This window comes from Myxocyprinus asiaticus, chromosome 49 (genome assembly GCF_019703515.2).
Source record: "Myxocyprinus asiaticus isolate MX2 ecotype Aquarium Trade chromosome 49, UBuf_Myxa_2, whole genome shotgun sequence".
Taxonomy (NCBI): Eukaryota; Metazoa; Chordata; class Actinopteri; order Cypriniformes; family Catostomidae; genus Myxocyprinus; species Myxocyprinus asiaticus.
The window spans coordinates 2,949,198-2,970,016 of NC_059392.1; the positions used below are offsets into that span (position 1 = coordinate 2,949,198).

Here is a 20,819-nt window from a genome sequence, read left to right on the forward strand (position 1 = left end):
TTAAGACAACGGAGATGATATACAGTATCTGTATTACAACTTTCCGAGGAAAACCAGATGCGCTGAATGTCAACAGGAAACTGGAAGATTGAGTTTTCGAGAGGAGATGGGGGAGATGCACCACTGGTTTTTTTGATGAAGCTGATTGGACTTAAAGTGACAATCTCAGAACAGAATCAAAATCTTTTATTGTATACAATGTCAACAACAACAACAACAAAAAACGGTAAAGTAATATCAACGCAAGAATAGTTTTCAAACATGTTCGCAGAACACACGCCCAGTCTCCCACTGGTCAAAAAACAGATAGCTACATCCCGAAAAGTCACGCCATTGTTGTTGTGTCGGCTGGTCAAAACGCTAAAAAAATAAGCAACCTTTTAATAGCGCAACAGAGCTACAATCAGTACGTTTACATGCACTTTTAAAATTCGATTTATTTGAAAATTCAAAAATAATTCATCATTTTAAAATAGTCTGACTTTGCAAAGATCAAAGTCAGACTAAACGTTTAAATGACATTTAAAAAAGACAAATTTTTATTTAATTTTGACTGAAATCAAACCTTTAAAGTAGACCTAGAAAATGCGATTGCAGTTTGGCTCCATCAAGCTACAATAATTAATCCATAATTTGACTAGATTTTGTGAGCATGCTCTGAAAGACAAGAGATGCGTAACGTGAATTTAACGTATTTGTCGGCATATTTGTCGTCTTTTGGCGACATACACAATGTCAACAAAACACGGTGAACTAATTTCTAGCATTAGTAGCATCACCAAACAAAATCTGAAAATGGACTGCTTTTGTACAGTATTTTTAAAAACTTGCCCGGTCTTCCATTGGTCGGAAAATGGATAGCTTCGTTCCAAAAATTCATGCCATTGCTTGAGCTAATGCTGCTGTGTGGGGCTGGTCAAGATGCTAAAACAAACAGCAAAGTTTTGATTTACATGCACTTTAAAAGTTCGATTTCAGTCGGAGAAAAATAATTCATGTTTTTAAAACGTCATGTAAATGCTACTTCGCAACAGTCAGACTGGTATGATTTAAGTCAGACTAAAACATTTAAATGACATTTTAAAAAGAAAAATTATTATTTTAGTTTGTCTAAAATATTTTTTATTAAAAGTAGACCTTGAATATGCTATTGTAGCTCAGCTTCATCCAGCTACGTTAATCGAACCACAATTGGATTCGGCATTGTGCGCGTACCTTTGAAAGAGAGAGGTGACGTGCAACATGTATTTAACCCAGCGTATTTGTCGCCATTCATTCAAATATTTGATTACGCATTGTATCGTGTATATTTGAACAGACAAATGAAGACTGTAGCTCGACTACGAAAAACCTGCTGTAGCTCGAATTTAATTGCACAAGTAAACGTACTGAGACTTTTTTTTTTTTTGAAAAATCAGCCTACGAATGGCTTACTTATAGCTGACTGCATATTAAACTAAGATATGAGAAAGTAGTTTAATGTAACTTTTCACTTTTTAAAATCAAACATCGAAACATCAATATTACCATAACGTCTTTTGGCTACCCAAAACAGTAGCAAAATTGTTTATCGTACACGTCAACAAGAAATGAAGTCATTTCTACGCCACTAGCATCACCAAACTAAATGTGAAAATTGATTTTTTTCGAACAGGTTTCCCAAACACTGTCTCGGTCTTCCATTGGTCAGAAAGTAGATAGCTCTGCTCACAAAACTCATGCCATTGGTTAAGCCATTGTTGATGTTTCGAGCTGGTCGAGACGCTAAAACAAGCAGCAACGTTTTAATAGCACAACAGAGTCACAGTCAGTACGTTAACAGGCCCCAATTTGGAATGCCCAATTCCCAATGCGCTCTAAGTCCTCGTGGTGGTGTAGTGACTCAGTCCAGGTGGCAGAGGATGAATCTCAGTTGGCTCCGTGTCTGAGACCGTCAATCCGCGCATCTTATCACGTGGCTTGTTGAGCGCGTTACCGCAAAGACCTAGCGCGTGTGGAGGCTTCACGCATCCATGCACAACTCACCACACGCCCCACCGAGAGCAAGAACCACATTATAGCGACCACAAGGAGGTTAACACAACTTGACTCTACCCACCCTAGCAACCGGGCCAATTGGTTGCTTAGGAAGCCTGACTGGAGCATTTACAGGCACTTTAAAAGTTAGATTTCAGTCGGACTATGATAAAAGTCTTTATAAAATGTCATGTAAATGCTTTAGTTCGACTTAACAAAAATCTGACTGATTGATTTCAGTCAGACTAAAGCATTTACATTAAGACAAATTATAATTTTAGTTCGACTAAAATCGAATTTCTAAAAGTAAACCTTGATTATGCGATTGTAGCTCAGCATTGTGCAGCTACGTTAATTGAACCACAATTGGACTTGACGTTGTGTGCATAGCTCGAAAGACAGAGGTGACGCGCAACATGTATTTAACCCAGCATATTTGTCGTCTTCCCTTCAAATATTTGATTACGCATTGTTTTGAGTATATTGGACAGACAAATGAAGACTGTTGCTCGTCTACGAAAAACCAGCTGTAACTTGATTTTAATTGCGCACGTAAAAATGCTGAATTTTTACACTTGTCAGAGAAATCAGCCAATGAATGGCTTACTTATAGTTGACTGCATATCAAACTGAGACACGAGAAGGTATTTTAACATCTGAAAAATTTTACTTTTCACTTCAAACATCGAAACGTATTAAATTAGTATGCCCAATGCACAATTTCGTAGATGCATCTAAATATACAATTTCGAGGTGTGGTTTACAACACATGGAACAAACATTGGTTGAAAAATATTACTAGTATTAGCTATATTACGTTACTTTATTTTACAAAAATAAAGTTTTGATTTAATTTGTACTCAATATTTATTGTCAACAATAAAAAACATGGAAATGTTTTCTCCCTTTTTCAACGTTACTTTTTATTTCGCTATCTTAACAATGGATGATTGTAAGGTTATTTCCATTTTATTATTTGTATTTAGCATTGTTATTTCCCCGGCTATTCGCAAGCCAATCAGAACAGACCTGCAACCCATTTTTGAGTCACAACGCACCTCTTGAGAACCACTGATCTAGAAAATCAGAGTTTGTGTTTTGTCAGAAGGTTTTTTTTTTTTCTGAAAAAGGAAGGAGACAATTCACCCTGTTCGACGTGTTCTGGAGCATTATTTGAGTTGACAATCTCTTCAAAAATTATCAGAGACAGTGGCACGCCCTGTGAGTGTCAAAGAGCGCACAGCCTCACCGCCAAGAGCTGATTCATAATGTCAGTGCCTCAAGCGCATTTCATTTCAATAAAAGGCTTTCGCTTCCCTCAAGTGCTCTGTGCGATTGGACAAATGCCGGCCATCTCTTCTAGAGATAATGCAGATGTTGTCATAGCAATCAACATTATAGCTCCTCTCCTGGCTTCTGGAACTGTTTGTGTGTGTGTTTTATTTACAGGGCTATTTGCAAGTGCTTATCTGTAGTAATTTTTTACATTTGCCATCAAAGCCGCTATTTATCCACCCCCTTATTGGGGGGCTATTGCTGTGGTATCATACAGCTCATTTCTAATGAGTATGGATTAGCGTCGGATGATCCAGGCTTTGCCAAGCTCTCGTCCGGCGTTCCAGACGTCAAAGGCAGCTCAGAGTTCCATGGCACAAATCCTACACTAGTAGGATATAGTTATAATATACAACATTATTTTTCGACGATCCACCAGCTCAGGATAAATACAGATTATATGCATCATGTATATTCATACCGAAACCTTAGATTAATTTCATGCTGACATGGTGCAAAATGTATGCGGACTGTATGTGGATGAAGCCGCTGCCTGCTTAGTTAGAATCTCCAGTTCGTGTTTTGTGTTCTGTCTTGATATCTTGATAATGGATTTATTGGCGCTTCTTCAACTGTTGGCGCTTTTAGAAAATAAGCTCTCTTAAAACACACTTTGTTTACTCTTTACTAGTTAATTTAATTAGTCTACTGACAATATCAAACAGTGGATATATATGAATCACAGGAGAATTCTGGCATTTATCAGAAGAAACAAATGTAATTTCTACAACATTTCAGATTATTCTGTGGTGAAAATGACTATAAAAAAATAATTCTTGGAATAAAATGGCTGACTCCTTTGCTTTGCTATGGCTAATATCATATCACACAATATTTTCACACTTTTTACATAATTTGACAAAATTACAGCCTGAGTTGTAAATGACTTTCCAAAGATTTATATATATATATATATATATATATATATATATATATATATATATATATATATATATATATATATACAGTTGAAGTCAGAAGTTTGCATGCACTTCAAAAAAAAATATTTTTAACCAATCCACACACTTAATATTAGCAAACTATAGTTTTGGCAAGTCGTTTAGGACATCTACTTTGTGCATGACATGAGTAATTCTTTTCAACATTTGTTTACAGACAGATTGTTTCACTTTTAATTGACTATATCACAATTCCAGTGGGTCAGAAGTTTACATACACTAAGTTAACTGTGCCTTTAAGTAGCTTGGAAAATTCCAGAAAATGATGTCAAGCCTTTAGACAATTAGCTTCTGATAGGAGGTGTACTGAATTGGAAGTGTACCTGTGGATGTATTTTAAGGCCTACCTTCAAACTCAGTGCCTTGACATCATGGGAAAATCAAAAGAAATCAGCCAAGACCTCAGAAAATAATTGTGGTCTTCCACAAGTCTGGTTCATCCTTGGGAGCAATTTCCAAATGCCTGAAGGTACCACGTTCATCTGTACAAACAATAGTATGCAAGTATAAACACCATGGACCACACAGCCATCATACCGCTCAGGAAGGAGACACATTCTGTCTCCTAGAGATGAACGTAGTTTGGTGCGAAAAGTGTAAATCAATCCCAGAACAATAGCAAAGGACCTTGTGAAGGTGCTGGATGAAACAGGTAGAGAAGTATCTATATCCACAGTAAAACGAGTCCTATGTTGATATAACCTGAGAGGCTGCTCAGCAAGGAAGAAGCCAATGCTCCAAAACCACCATAAAAAAGCCAGACTACAGTTTGCAAGTGCACATGGGGACAAAGATCTTACTTTCTGGGGAAATGTCCTTTGGTCTGATGAAACAAAAATTTTACTGTTTGGCCATAATGAACATCGTTATGTTTGGAGGAAAAAGGGTGAGGCTTGCAAGCTGAAGAACACCATCCAAACCGTGAAGCATGGGGGTGGCAGCATCATGTTGTGTAGGTGCTTTTGTGGATATATTGAAGCAACATCTCAAGACATCAGCCAGGTAGTTAAAGCTCGTTCGTAAATGGGTCTTCCAAATGGACAATGACCCCAAGCATACCTCCAAAGTTGTGGCAAAATGGTTTAAGGACAACAAAATCAAGGTATTGGAGTGGCCATCACAAAGCACTGACCTCAATCTGAGAGAAAATTTGTGGGCAGAACTGAAAAAGCGTGTGCGAGCAAGGAGGCCTACAAACCTGACTCAGTTACACCAGTTCTGTCTGGAGGAATGGGACAAAATTCCAGCAACTTATTGTGGGAAGCTTGCGGAAGGCTACCCAAAACGTTTGACCCAAGTTAAACAATTTAAAGGCAATGCTACCAAATACTAACAAAGTGTATGTAAACTTCTGACCCACTGGGAATGTGATGAAAGAAATAAAAGCTGAAATAAATCGTTCTCTCTACTATTATTCTGACATTTCACATTCTTAAAATAGTGATCCTAACTGACCTAAGACAGGGAATGTTTTCTACGATTAAATGTCAAAGATTGTGAAAAACTGAGTTTAAATGTATTTGGCTAAGGTGTATGTAAATTTCTGACTTGTGTATGTATATATATATATAAAATGGCTGACTCCTTTGTCTTGCTAAGGCTAATTTCTTACCTAGCATTATGTGTATCCTAAATGCATGCAGTGAAATAAAATCTTAGCACTTTTTGCATAATTTGTCAATTACAGCTTGATTGGAAATGACACAATAACTTATGTTGTTGTGATATTTTTCTTATTTATTTTTTTTTCAAGCATGCGCTTGTCACCGATAAACAAGAACACTAACTTTTGGAAAGCACTGAATTAGTTATTAATTATTAAAATGGTTGTTTTTTGTGAAAATGACACCACAACATTAGTAAAGTGTCTCAGAATTGATCATTTTCAAACAATAAATATTCAAATTGATCATTTATTTAACCTTTTGCCTAGATTTTCATAGTTTTAAAAAAAAACAAATAAGAGTATATTTTTATAAAAAAAATCATAATTTTAGATTGAAGGTCTTGGTCTGGAACCAGGGTAAAAATATATAAAATATGTACATAAAAGGCATTTGAAAAGTATCAAAATGTGTCAGTTTTAATGTGACCTTCATGTAACTTAAAAAGAAAAGAAGTTTAAATCAGTTAGTTTTAATTAAAAAGCAACCCCCAGGACATAAATATGCTTTTAGTTAAAGAAACATCCATATAGCAATGTATACGTAGATGTTGCAGTGATATCACGGCTTTGCATCAAGAAACATGATTTGCGGCTCAGAAAACAACACGTTCGGCGCTAAAAAGCTTCCAGGGTTCGAGAACACGTGAGATGATGCTTTTGGCTGGACGAATGGTTGTGAACAGGTGTGCACTTACTGATTTATCATAATTAATTGCATATGTGCAGTCCAGTAGCTGGGACACATCTGCGACGGAGTGCTGTTCCCAATGTCATAGTGTCAGTGAAGGGCGATGTGATTACTTTGATTAAAAAAACATCAAATAATTATTTTATTAGTGTGATATCATGAGGCAGATCATTACGATCTGTGGTTATTCCATATTTAAAGGGGTAGTTCGCCTAAAATAGAAAGTCATACGGGTTAAGAACAACATGTGGGTGAGTAAATGATGACAGAATTTTCTTTATTTGGGTGAACTATCCCTTAGATCTGTTTATTTGGACTGGAGTTATGAGCGTACAGCTGTCTGGTCAAATCCAGATTGGCTCGTATCAACGAGAACAGTGGCTGTTTTCATTTGGCAGGCCTTGAAATAATTATTATTTTGCTTTTAAATAAAGCTGGCTATTTTTAATGGATGCAGTAGCTTTTATCGGTACAAAACAGAACCACTAACAAAATGGCTTGGGATAGAGAGATTAATTCAGTAGAAAAAGAGGAACATTGGCTGTGAATCTGTCAAATGTCATGGTTTGTGCGCTCTAGAATTCATCTTTGAAGTCATTATGTATGGCATACTTGTGTGTCAGATGACAAAATGGAAATATTCCCATTAATTCTGATGATAGCCATAACTTTTCCCTGACTTTCTCGGGCATAGTACTGGATTTATTTGTATGGTAACTGAATCAATTTAGTTTTTATTGTCCTGTGACCTCTGGGGTTTCAACTTAGTGTGGTCGACACAACATTCCCATTGTCATCGGCGCATTTACTGCGGATTTGTTTTCACATCATTTGTGCTCTGTAATTCAGTCGCTGGCTTGTGAGACACGTCATTCATTGGTTTTGATAATTACACTCAGTCATAATTAGAGATAAGTAATTTTGGCAACACATTACATGAAGCCTGTATATAAAATATAATGCATCAAGATGCATTTATGTGAAGACAACAAAGCCCATTCAGTAATGGAAATAATCATGTCCTTTTTTATTATTGAAATCAGAATAAATTTAAGGCAGAACAACACATACTACCATTATGCATAATTACAATTGTACTTTTCAGTTTTACTTAATTTATATATTACTTAAATGTGTAAATATTTATAAATAATGTGTTAGAATTGTAAACTATTAAAATAATGTATTTTTTATTTTATTTTACTTTCTCCCCAATCTGGAATGCCCAATTCCCAATGCGCTCTAAGTCCTCGTGGTGGCGTAGTGACTCGCCTCAATCCGGGTGGCGGAGGACGAATCTCAGTTGCCTCCGCGTCTGAGACCGTCAATCCGCGCATCTTATCACGTGGCATGTTGAGCGCGTTACCGCGGAAACGTAGAGCGTGTGGAGGCTTCACGCTATTCTCCACGACATCCACGCACAACTCACCACGCACCCCACCGAGAGCGAGAACCACATTATAGCGACCACGAGGAAGTTACGCCATGTGACTCTACCCTCCCTAGCAACCGGGCCAATTTGGTTGCTTAGGAGACCTGGCTGGAGTCACTCAGCACGCCCTAGATTCGAACTCACGACTCCAGGGGTGGTAGTCAGTGTCAGTACACACTGAGCTACCCAGGCCCCCCTATTAAAGTAATGTTAAAATAAAATATATTACTTAATATTACACATTTTTTATTTAAATAAAGTATAATTGTTAATTGCTTAATTTTCATGAAAATAGTGTAAAACACAGTGCAATGAGTCTTGATGGTCTTAATATGTTTCCTTTTCTTTACATATATTTTTTTGGTCCCACTTTACATTTAGTGTCTTTAACTACTATGTACTAACATTCAAATACATACAATACAATGTATTTATTGTGCAACTACATGTTGTTCTGCAAAATTCTAACAGGATTCACATTCGCTGCTACTGAGGTTGAGGTACGGGTCGGTTTAGGGTTGGGGTAAGGTTAACAGTGTAACTACAGATGTAATTAAATGCAGGTATTTTAAATGTAAGTACAATGCAACAACACATATTTACATAATAGGTCAGTTGTATCAAATGCTTAACCCTGTTAATTAGACTGTTAGACAAACAGTTTGTTTTTGTTTTTTTATGCATCAAATTTGATACATTAGACTTTAAAGGTCTTTATCCTCTTGAGGCCCAGCAATTCATTTTTGTGTAGGACATTTGTTTTGTAAGTTTATCTTAGCCCATACTACATGCTACAGTGGTAAATCTTGGGGTATTACCAGAGGACTCCCTGGGCTTTTCAAAGATACCAAATGTTGGCGAGTTTGACCATGACAACTTCCTCTCCCTGGTCTATAAATATGGATTGAAGTATATCAGTTCAGTTCAGCACATCAAATACAATATTCTATTTTCAATAAAGAATTTTGATCATATGTATTTTATGCACCAAACACTATATTGACCTTTAAAAAAGGGAAATTGTAAAACTTTTTTCGCTGGGTCTCAGGAACTTATGGTAAGATGACATCATAATAGCTTGTAATGTAATATAATGAGATCTTTATAATGACAGAGCAGGCTGCATATATGAAAATGCACAGAAATATTAGTTCACACTTTATATCTTATAAAATGTATATGTCAGAATTTTCAAAGCTCTGATTTTTTTTGTTGTGGCATGAATGTAATGTAATGATGATTGAGAGATAAACCTCAAAAGCCTGTTGTATCATATTTGATACATGGATTGTTTTTTTTTAAATATAATAATATACAAAATTTTAACCAAGCACAAGTTGCTGATATTCAGCAAATACTCATTTTAAAATATCATTAACAATATAATCATTAGTCACTTTTACTTTATTAAAATAAGCTGTCATTCATCCCAACATAAGAGTCACTTTTCACACAAGTCCGCCAGCATTTTAAATAGATCGATATAAACACTGAAACCACTTTTTTTTCACAAGTAACCACTAGATGGTGCCATAAACATGTGAAACTTACATACCATAGGTTGTTTGGCTCTTTAGCTTGAACAGAGAGTGAAACAGGAGCCGTCAAACGTTGTGTATCATATTTTATTCAAATGGCTTTATGGGGTTTAGTTATTTAGTTTTTATGTTTTATTACCTTAAATTTTTTTTAAACAAGATACATTTAGTTGAGAATCAAGAGGACACCATTTTGTCTTGTTTTATGGTATGTTTATGCTTATGCCTATAACTAGAAAAAAAGAATAATTTGCCAATGGGATATGGAAAAATAAAAAAAAACCTGATTTAAAGGAAAAACAAGTTTATTTTTCTTACACCATTGGCAACCTTTTTTTTTTTTTGTCACCTTAAACAGGAAGTCATTCTGCTTCTCAAGTAATATTTTCTTGTTTTAAGTATGTTTAGATATTTAACTGAAAAATAAGACAAAAATAATCAGTAAGAAAATTATTTTGCAGTGTAAAAGGTATAATTGGTTACAGTGTGTTTTATGAGACATACTGAATGCTTTATTTATACATACTTAAGATAAAGTTTTTTTTTTAATAGTGGTCCAAACCATATTCCCAGTTAAAAAATGACTAATTTGCCCAAGTTTCATAATATAATTCACTCTCTTCCTGTTAAGTTTTTCACTTCTGAAAGCATGAGCGATCCCTCTGCACATCCCTCTGAAGCCTTTTGCCTTTTGTTTTTCATCACAGTACCACCATCTCCAAATTTACCCTGCACCATGATGCTACACCATCTGTCGTTACAGTGACCGCTTCCAGTGCCAGTATGTTGGAGGGGCCGTGACAAAATCATCTACATTTAGACTCTTACTAAAGAGCACTGAAGAGCACGACTCCACCCGTATCATAATAAAATAGTTTAATATACAGCTCTGTGCGATCTTTCTTTAAAAGAAATGCCACAAGTTTTGATATTTCTTATGTGATGCAAAGACACATATTTTAAATTGTCAGTATACTGTAGACCCTCTCAGACAGGTGTCCTCTCGGAGCATTGAGGCTAATGTACTGTCGCATCCCCTCGTGGGCTAGCACTAGCGTTAGCTCAGAGCCATGCAACATTCTGCCTGTTTAATGAAGGATGGAGGGAGCGTCCGCTACGAGGGAGCGGTTGTGCACCAGCATGTGTGCGGAGAATAAATGTCGTGCATTAAACAAATTCCCAGTGCGGGCGCTTGCTCGTTTTGGCAGCGAGAGCTAAGAGGGCACTGTGCGGCCCACCCTCCCCGGCCCGGGGCCTTCAGGGACCTCTCGCAGCTCTCAGCTGTTATGATTGGGTAGTCTCAAATTAAAGTGGCCCGCCAGGATGGGGAATCAAGTTTGGCCGCTGGCTGCCTGGCTTGTTGTCGTGGAAACCGCACCCCAGAAGAGGCTGGGGTTTGTCTACAGGCTTGGAGAAGGAAGAGTAGAAAGATAAATGGAAGAATCGAATGAACAGTACAACTGGGGCACAAATCCTTTGGCAGGTTGTTAACGATAAACTAGTGGAACTATAAACTTTGTGACAGTAGTGAAAAGTGGCCTTCTCTGTAATGTTTCAAAAGTAATGAATTAGTCCAAAACATACTTTACACTTGCATCTAAAAGCCACTATAGGTACAAGGTGTATTTCCCATGAATGTATGCTCATCTGAAGTTGTTTATAATATACCGAATTCATAGAACAGTAATGTATATTAATTTCCTTAGCATGTACCCATCGTTCTATTATAAATGTACTTCTTTACAAAGAAACGATTAAGGAAATATTTAAAATAACACTTGAATAATCACATAAAATGTGTAAATAATAGTGTTGTATATCATCCTCAAAGCAAGAAATATCTCTGTTATAAATGTCTAAACGAACATTATATCAACATGAAAATTGCACGTTTTGACTTCGGCTCTGCAGATTAATATTTCCGAGTGGTGATCACAGGCAAAGCAGGTTACCCCAAACCATGAGATTCATCTGCGCAGAAGAGCAGTGCTGAAACACAACTCACGTAAAATGTTCCTCTGCAATTTGCTTGCAATTTTAGGTTTCAACCACAGATGTCACTAGAGAGCCTGAGGTTCTGTAGTGCAGCTTTAAATTTATATATTTTGTTTCTCTGGGAACAAAAAAAACGTACCTTTTTGTTTCCTTAAGGGTACAAATATCTACCCAAAACAAGGGTACCATCCCAATGATGGCCTTATACCTTAAACGGTACCATTTTTTATTTTTTTTATTTTATTTTTTTTTTTGAGAGAGAGAGAGAGAGAGAGTGTGTGTACACCAGTGGTTCTCGATTGCATTGGACATTCTTAAAACAAAATATATTTTCTTCCCCAACAGTCACTCAGCAGCTACAGAAAGGAAAAATGTTGCTTGTGAACTGCTGTTCATTTGTCAGTCCTTTTCATTAACATTCCTATTTCATTTTTTTCTCTTTGCTCAAGGTGCAACCAAGGCAACAGAGGAAAACGCCACTAAAACCAACCGAAGAATGAAGCTGAAAGAGTTTTGAAAACAACAGAGAGGTAACAATGACTTTTGTTTATGATGAACTGTTGTTAAAGTCAATGAAATCAAAACTGACCCTAATTGCGCTCTTAATGCTGTTACAGTGCAGTCACATTTAGCTTCGGATGGTGAAATACCACAGGTGAAATACAGTCATCTCAATAGGAATCCGCACAATCGTAAATTTCACGTGATGGACTTCCGATGCCGAAGAGCTTCCCATGTTTAAGCATTGTTTTATGCTGCTAAAGGCTAATTCTCTAGAAATACAGTGCAGTAGCCTAAAGGTGCAGTCACATTTACCTTTGCATGGTGAAATACAATCATTTAAATGGGAATCAGTGCGACTGTGTATTTTGCGCGATGGACTTCCGGTGACGAAGAATTTCCCCCCACAGTTTTCGTGTGGAGTGCGCATGTTTAAACATCTGCCCACACCTTCTTCACCAACGAAATTTAGCCGTGCAAAGGTAAATGAGGCCACGCCTTAAGACGTCCATCTGAGGACATTTATAAGAACGATTCAAAAGTAGCGCAGATTGAATGAGTCTTGTTTGAACAGCCTCAAAGTCAGATATAGATGCCGATGTTTGTTGCTTTTCTGCTTATTACTTGAAACAACATAAACGCAAAATGGAAAATGGCAGAGCGTTACTTAGAGCAGATTATGCCGTTAAAATGAGCCCAAACTAAAGCCATTAAATTGAATTCAATGGGACGGTTTACACAAGAATGGTTTTTGATTTAGACAAATATCTTCTCTGAGTGTTTCCTGAATACGGCCAAGAGTCTTTCCAGGTCACACTTATTAAAAATAAAAATAAATAAAATAACGTCACAAGTGAATAAACTATTACACATTAGTGCTTACAATTATCGGCTGTAATTGGACCATCGGTATTTTTTTATTTTTATCCCCTTTACTCCCAATTTGGAATGCCCAATTCCCACTACTTTGAAGGTCCTCGTGGTGGCGCGGTTACTCACCTCAATCCGGGTGGCGGAGGACAAGTGAAATGCTACAGTGAAAAATCTAAATTGGTTAACGAGTAGTTACCGTAAAATATACGTTAAATTTGTAAATATATTTAAAAAGACAACACGTAGTTTTACTGTAAAATATTGTAAAAATAAAATAAATTTTGATGTAAAAAGTGTGATTTTCCCGTATAATTAACGGTTAAAATTTATATAATGTTTAAGAAGAGAGTACATGTACATTTTACAGTATTTATTTATTTATTTATTTATTTTATCCCCTTTTCTCCCAAATTGGACTGCCCAATTCCCATTACTTAGTAGGTCCTCATGGTGGTGCAGTTACTCACCTCAGTCCGGGTGGCGGAGGACAAGTCTCAGTTGCCTCCGCTTCTGAGAATGTCAATCCGTGCATCTTATCACGTGGCTAGCTGTGCATGACACTGCAGAGACTCACAGCATGTGGAGGCTCATGCTACCCTCCGTGATCCACACACAACTTACCACACGCCCCATTGAGAGAGAGAACCACTAATCGCGACCAAAAGGAGGTTACCCCATGTGATTCTACCCTCCCTAGCAACCGGGCCAATTTGGTTGCTTAGGAGACCTGGCTGGAGTCACTAAGCACGCCCTGGATTCGAACTCGTGACTCCAGGTGTGGTAGTCAGCGTCAGTACTCGCTGAGCTACCCAGGCCCCCTGGACCATCAATATCGATAATATATCGGCCACTTATATATTGTTCACCTCATGTCAAAACACTTTTATCCAACAGGTTTTTACGGAGATATGTAAGTGTATACTTCCTTTTTGGTGTCAATGATCAAGACTCTTGAGTTTAGCCTCAAGTCTGTGCTGGTATCAGAAGCCAAACGGAGCATGTTCAAGGGATTACTTGCAGTCTGAACCTGTTTCTTCTCAACAAGTGGAGTGCATAGTGTTGACACACGTGCACTTGTAGCCGTAGGTTATTTCTGAGAGAGAGAAAGGCCGAGAAATGTGATAAGCTGAATATTGCATGCAGTACTGCTGTAAAGGTGAGATATGAGCATTGTGTCTGGTCCACAAAGACATTTCGGTTTTATTACACTCTATAGTATGTGGTCCTGGATTCCTTGTCTTCCCCTTGCTGATGGTAAACCGATTTTATTTGTATTTGTGCTGGAAGGCTACTCATTTGTGAGCAGGGCCTACAAACAGCACACCTCATTGAACAAAAGAACGTCCACTTGGGTCTTGCTTTTGCAACACATGGCTCTCTACTGACCGGTTTGCAGTTAAACAAAGCACTGTTAATCTTTACGCATGCATTGGAGCCATTGTGTTGCACTGGGTGGGGGGGGGGTGCATTTTGGTTGACAAGCCAAAAGCATGCCCAACGATCTATTAAATACGCCGCCGCCCCCCCCCATTGGCTTTGCCTTCCAACTTTAATCTACATAAAAAAGAAACAGCAATAAATTACCTTTATTCAATTATCAACGCTCCGATTATTTATGGCGGTATTTAAAGAAATGTGAAAGAAGCGCAAGGCCAGAGGTGATGAATTTTTATTGTGCCAGCTTATATTATTTTATGGTGTTTGGGAATCAAAGACGCATAGCTGCTTAGATGTTCCAGTAATGGGGCTCTGACGGAGTGCTGTGTCGGATGGGGAAAGAGGATAATTTTTTATTTGCGTGATATTTATAATCAGTCTTTCAGAGAGAACATTTGATTATGGGGGTTTGGAGGGGGGTTATTGTCATGTATGCCGTCTTCTGAAACCCAGCCAGTGTTAATGTATTTTCTTGTTTTCAAAGCCTTAACAATATGTGGGAACGCAAGGGGTCAATGTTTGGCTAGTTAGCAAAGTTCAGTTAGCCCCTGCTGGTAGACACTGTAACTACATGACAAAGAATCGCTTTCTTACAGACGATTTTGTCTTGTTTTCCAGTATAAATTATCTAAACATTCTTAAAACAAGATACATTTACTTGAGAAGCAAAATGACAAAATATTTTGTCTTGTTTTCAGAGAAATCTAACCAAATTTAGTAACATTTATGCTTATAACATGAAAAAGCTGTATGCCAATGGGGTAAGAAAAAAAAACTGATTCTAAGGGAAAACAAGTTTATTTTTCTTAGCCCATTGGCAAATAGTTGTTTCTTGTTGTAAACACAAATCGCACCAAATTTCGCTAGATTTCTCTGAAAGCAAGACAGAATATCTTATGCCATTCTGCTTCTCAAGTCATGTTTTAAGGATGTTTTGATATTTTTACCACAAAAAACTCATAAATGATTTTTTTTTTAAGTGTACACCATCCTCCGTGCAAAACCCATATTTTGCTGTTGACGGCCATTCAAAAGTAGCCACATATCTATAAATATAGCATGCAGCAACGTAGCATACTACTATTTTAAAAATGGCAAAGTTGGAAAATATTGTTTGAAACATTTAGTGTTGCATATTGAATACGGTTTCACATATATTTTTTTGTTTAAATAAAAGGCTGTATTTACTGTTTACTGCACAGTAAGGTCATTTCCACGCTAATCCGTTTAAGTTTGAAAACTCTGTTTTCAGTTAACTAATGCTATCGTTTTCCAAAAGTATCTGTGAATTAAACTGTGAAAAAAAAACATTTTCACGCCATATATATATATATATATGGCATACTGCAATGTAGCATTTCTTTAAACAACAGTGTAGCATACTACTGTTTGAAACGTTGAGCGCTGCATACTGAATGGGTCATGACAACTGTTTCACATACTTAAAAAAAATAAAATAAATAGTAGGCAGTTTGTAGTGTATACCCACTGTAAACAATGTCCATAATTTTAACGGTAAAAGACTGTGAAAATGCTACAGTGAAAAATCTAAATTGGTTAACAAGTAGTTACCATAAAATATACGTTAAATTTGTAAATATATTTGAAAAGACAACACGTAGTTTTATGGTAAAATATTGTAAAAATAAAATAAATTTTGATGTAAAAAGTGTGATTTTCCCGTATAATTAACGGTTAAAATTTATATAATGTTTAAGAAGAGAGTACATGTACATTTTACAGTATTTATTTATTTATTTATTTATTTTATCCCCTTTTCTCCCAATTTGGACTGCCCAATTCCCATTACTTAGTAGGTCCTCACAGTGGTGCAGTTACTCACCTCAGTCCGGGTGGCGGAGGACAAGTCTCAGTTGCCTCCGCTTCTGAGACCGTCAATCCGCGCATCTTATCACGTGACTCGTTGTGCATGACACCGCGGAGACTCACAGCATGTGGAGGCTCATGCTACTCTCCGCGATCCACGCAGAAATTACCACACGCCCCATTGAGAGCGAGAACCCCTAATCACGACCACGAGGAGGTTACCCCATGTGACTCTACCCTCCCTAGCAGCTGGGCCAATTTGATTGCTTAGGAGACCTGGCTGGAGTCACTCAGCACGCCCTGGATTCAAACTCGCGACTCAAGGGATGGTAGTCAGCGTCAGTACTCGCTGAGCTACCCAGGCCTCCACGGTAAATTATTGTTAAAATTACAGTAAAAAATAATCAGGCGTTCCCAGAATTCCCTGCGTGACCAATACATTTCCGTATATTTTATGAGAATATTTATGTTTCTTATTTTTAATATCAGTTATGTACATTGGGGTGTTCTGTGTTATATTTAATGTAGTTTAGTTAATGTTTATTGCATTATTTTAATTTCACACGCGTCACACTGATGTTGTTTATTGTTTGTGTGAGTGACACTGAGCACTGTCTCTACATGTTTATTGGTCATTGATCCTGGAAGAGCCACTATTGGTGAACTTCATGTGCTGTTCTGTAAATACTACAGTGATTAACATTACCTTATAAAGTAAAAAGCAGATTTTTACAGTTTCAGAAGGTTAATATATTAAGTTTATAATTTAATAATATAAACGACAGTACTATACCATAAAATATACCGTAAAAACAACAGTTTTAAACTATAACATTTACAGGATTTTTTTGTTTTTTGTAAAAACAACGGGATTTATTTTACAGTGAACAGTATGCAGTAAGCAGTACGATAGGATTCCATACGGAACATAGCAATGGAACAAAAACAATGTAGCATTTGAATATTTGTATATTGCATACCACTTCACATGCTATTTTTTTTTTTTTTAAATAGTAGGCAATATTTAGTGTATAGTATATACTGTTTGCAGTAAGCTGTATGCTAGTATTCCATTCGCAACATTGTTATTGTTTGACAAACACAATTTGCGTTTATTTATTGATGTATTTCCTGTTGAAACAGGAAGTTGGAGTGGGACAAATCAAAGTGCTTGTTCTTATTTTAAATTTCCAGTAGCCTGTAGTTTGACAAACTGCTAAACCATAATTTGCTTCTTGCTATTGTTAGCGGTTAGCAGGTGTTATCATTAGCTGACAGGTTTAGTACAAAGCTAACTGAACAGACATGTACTAAAAGCCAATAAAACACTTTTGATTTCATGAAAACTGTGTCTGAAGTACTTCCGTACTATATAGTATGCCAGGAAGAGTATGCCAATGGAGAACGGTCTCTGAATCCTCAGTATTCATGAAAGAGTAGGCGAGAAATTCTAACTCTTTAAGAAGTGTGGCGTGTATTTTCAGTGAAGGATAGAAGGGGTTATGGTGGTTGGTGCGGTTGGCGCACAGAAATCGATAGGGGCACTAACCGCAGGTTCGGATATGCCCTGAGCTCTATTAATATTCTGAGTAAAGTGTGCTTGCCGAACTGTGCCATCCTGTTGATCCACCTATGAATGGTGCAGATTTTGTGTGCCAGACTGAGTTAGAGTCGCTCCAGGGCACAGTGCATAGTGAGCGAATACTTTTCTCTCATGGCCGGGTCTCTGCAGGCGTGGGAGCCTTTGCCACAGGGGGCTTGTTTGATTTGGCACTCAAACAAGTGTGTGCACGGAAGGGCACTTATTTTCGTAAACACACACATGCACATTGGAATAGAGTTGAGAGGGCAGTGGATGGACACCATGTGTGTTTTAAAGAGAGAGAGAGAGAGAGAGAGAGAGAGAGAGAGAGTTTGTTCACGAATTTCATGAAATTATGTTCTGATTTCACTCTAAAATCAACAGAAAAACAAAACAGATTTATAAAGAAAATGAAATGGTCCTATTTTCAAGATCATTAAGATTGTTGCAAATTAGCCTAAATTAAAGGCAGCACAACAAAAACTACCATGACAATTACAAATAAAATAATGTATATTTTTTTTACTTTGAACTTTTGTGTTATTCTTCTTTCTCTCTTTTTATTTTCAAGGTTGAATCTCATAATTTTTTTCTTTTGCTTTATTACAATTAAAAAAAATACTGTAATACGTTGTTGTTGTTGTTATTGTTGTTGTTGTTTAAATGTATGCATAAATCAGCATAAATTAAAAGCAGCCAAACAAATACTACCATGATATATAATTACTTTACAATTTAAAAATCACTTCATTTTTTTGTCATTTTCTTTATTTTCAGTGTTAATTCTCTTTACTGTTTTTTTTATTTTTTTACTTTATTATAGTGAAAAACTAATATATATATATATTTTTTAAATATTTTTTATTGTATTGTATACAGTGTTTATTATTTTTTATTTATTTGTTTTATTTATTTTTTAAATCAGCATAAAATTAAGGCAGTATAACAAATACTACCGTAATGTATAAATACTTTAAAGATTTTTTTTATTTTATTTTATTTTTTTCATTTTTAAAATATTGTCAATAATGGGTATATTTTTTTCTCACATTACAGTAATAAAAATTGTGTGTGTCTTTTTCTTTTGATTTGGGGCTGAAATATGACCTGGACATGTTCTTGACAGGTGTCGTGAAATTCACCTTTAAGCCGCCTCCTTTTACAAAAAGAAATGTGTGTGTGCTTGTGCTTGCATAAGTCAAATTTTGTGATATAGTGTGTGTGTCAGGTCAGAGCTGATATGTGCTGATTAGTTCCTCTCAGTGGCAGGCGATGTGTTTGCTCTGCAGTACTGAGGTGTACTGGCCCTCTGACCTGCTGGGTAAACACAAGCAGAGAGAGTCGGTGCCTTCTCCATTCTCTCTCCAAATAAGGCCAACGCGTCCACTGCACAGATCACTGGCAACATGCCATCCTTACAGCTCGATGAACACACACACACTTGCTCCCTCTCTCCAAAGGCCTCTTGAATTTCTCTCTTTCCATTACCATCTTTTTATCTTCCTTTTACTTGCCTTCTTTCTCTCATAATGCCCTTTCGGTGCATTTCGGTTCTTTAAAGGGATAGTTCACAAAAGAAGTACGAAAGGAGATGTTTTAAAGAAGTTTCAATCAACTTAAACCAGCCTAAGCTGATCTTAGCTGGTCTTTTAGGTTGGTTTTGGACTCTTTTTAGTTTGAAACTTTGTTTCATTTTCCAAAGAATGTGGGCGTATCTTTGTATCTTTTAAAAACAGACTCATACTCTCCTTCATACTGATACCATGATACGATCATGTTTAATATTTATGAAAGTAAACATAAATGACCTCTCTTTCCTTACTCTGCTCTGTGAATTTAAAGATTCTTTATGTGTGTGAGAGTGCTGCCTGTAATGAATTCATAAATCTTGGTAGTGGGTCTTTGTAGATTCCTATCAGGCATGAGATAAGACAGCACAGTTGCATTCTAATAGCTGCCAGTCTTCTTTCCTTTCTGGCTATGGATCAGTTCACTTTTAAAAGACAAAAACACACACACACATACACACACACACAGAGAAGGTCTGTACGTTGAGATGCACTTTACCCAAACAGATGAAAGCCGCTGGATTTTCAGTCTGCACAGAGAATGCATTTCTGTACAGCACTGAAAGGAGATCCCCCAAGGCTCTGTACTCGGCCCCCCACAATTCATATGTTTTTTTCCCCCAAAACTTGGCGAGCAGAGGCCCCCACCATTTTTCTCAGCTGTCAAACATAGCAAAAGTTTTGAAAGCCACTTTGAAAGGCAACTTTTTGAAGGCAACTTCAAAGTTTCACATTTGTGTGACTCAGAAATTGAAAACTTGCCATCAAATACACCCATATGTCCCCTATGGGGACGGTATGAGCTATTTTTTTTCTCCCCTTTTCTCCCCAATTTGGAATGCCCAATTCCCAATGCGCTCTAAGTCTTCGTGGTGGCGTAGTGACTCGCCTCAATCCGGGTGGCGGAGGATGAATCTCAGTTGCCTCCGTGTCTGAGACCGTCAGTCCGTGCATCTTATCACGTGGCATGTTGAGCGCGTTACCACGGAGACGTAGCGTGTGTGGAGGCTTCACGCTATTCTCCGCGGCATCCACACACAACTCACCACGCGCCCCACTGAGAGCGGGAACCACATTATAGCGACCATGAGGAGGTTACCCCATGTGACTCTACCCTCCCTAACAACCGCGTCAATTTGGTTGCTTAGGAGACCTGGCTGGAGTCACTCAGCATGCCTTGGATTCGAACTCACGACTCCAGGGGTGGTAATCAGCGTCAATACTCTCTGAGCTGCCCAGGCCCCCAACGGTATGAGCTATTGACGAAGTAGTTTGACGAGAGTAAATATTACTGTGTAAGCTTATTAGGTTTGCATACACTAAACTGAACTGGGCATTCTGTATGGCTTTTTTATTTGCTGAAAACCATTATTCAGGTTTTTATATTATATTATACTGTATA

The 20,819-nt window shown here is 37.2% G+C and overlaps 1 protein-coding gene across 5 annotated transcripts in view; it reads left to right on the forward strand.

Moving 5' to 3' along the window:
* LOC127438034 (receptor-type tyrosine-protein phosphatase S-like) overlaps positions 1-20,819 on the forward strand; it is a 276,854-nt gene that overhangs the window by 46,879 nt on the left and 209,156 nt on the right. For all 5 annotated transcript variants that reach the window (XM_051693295.1, XM_051693296.1, XM_051693297.1 and 2 more), the window contains exon 2: positions 12,079-12,159. The gene's annotated coding sequence lies outside the window, so the exon portion shown is untranslated. The remainder of the gene's footprint in view (positions 1-12,078; positions 12,160-20,819) is intronic.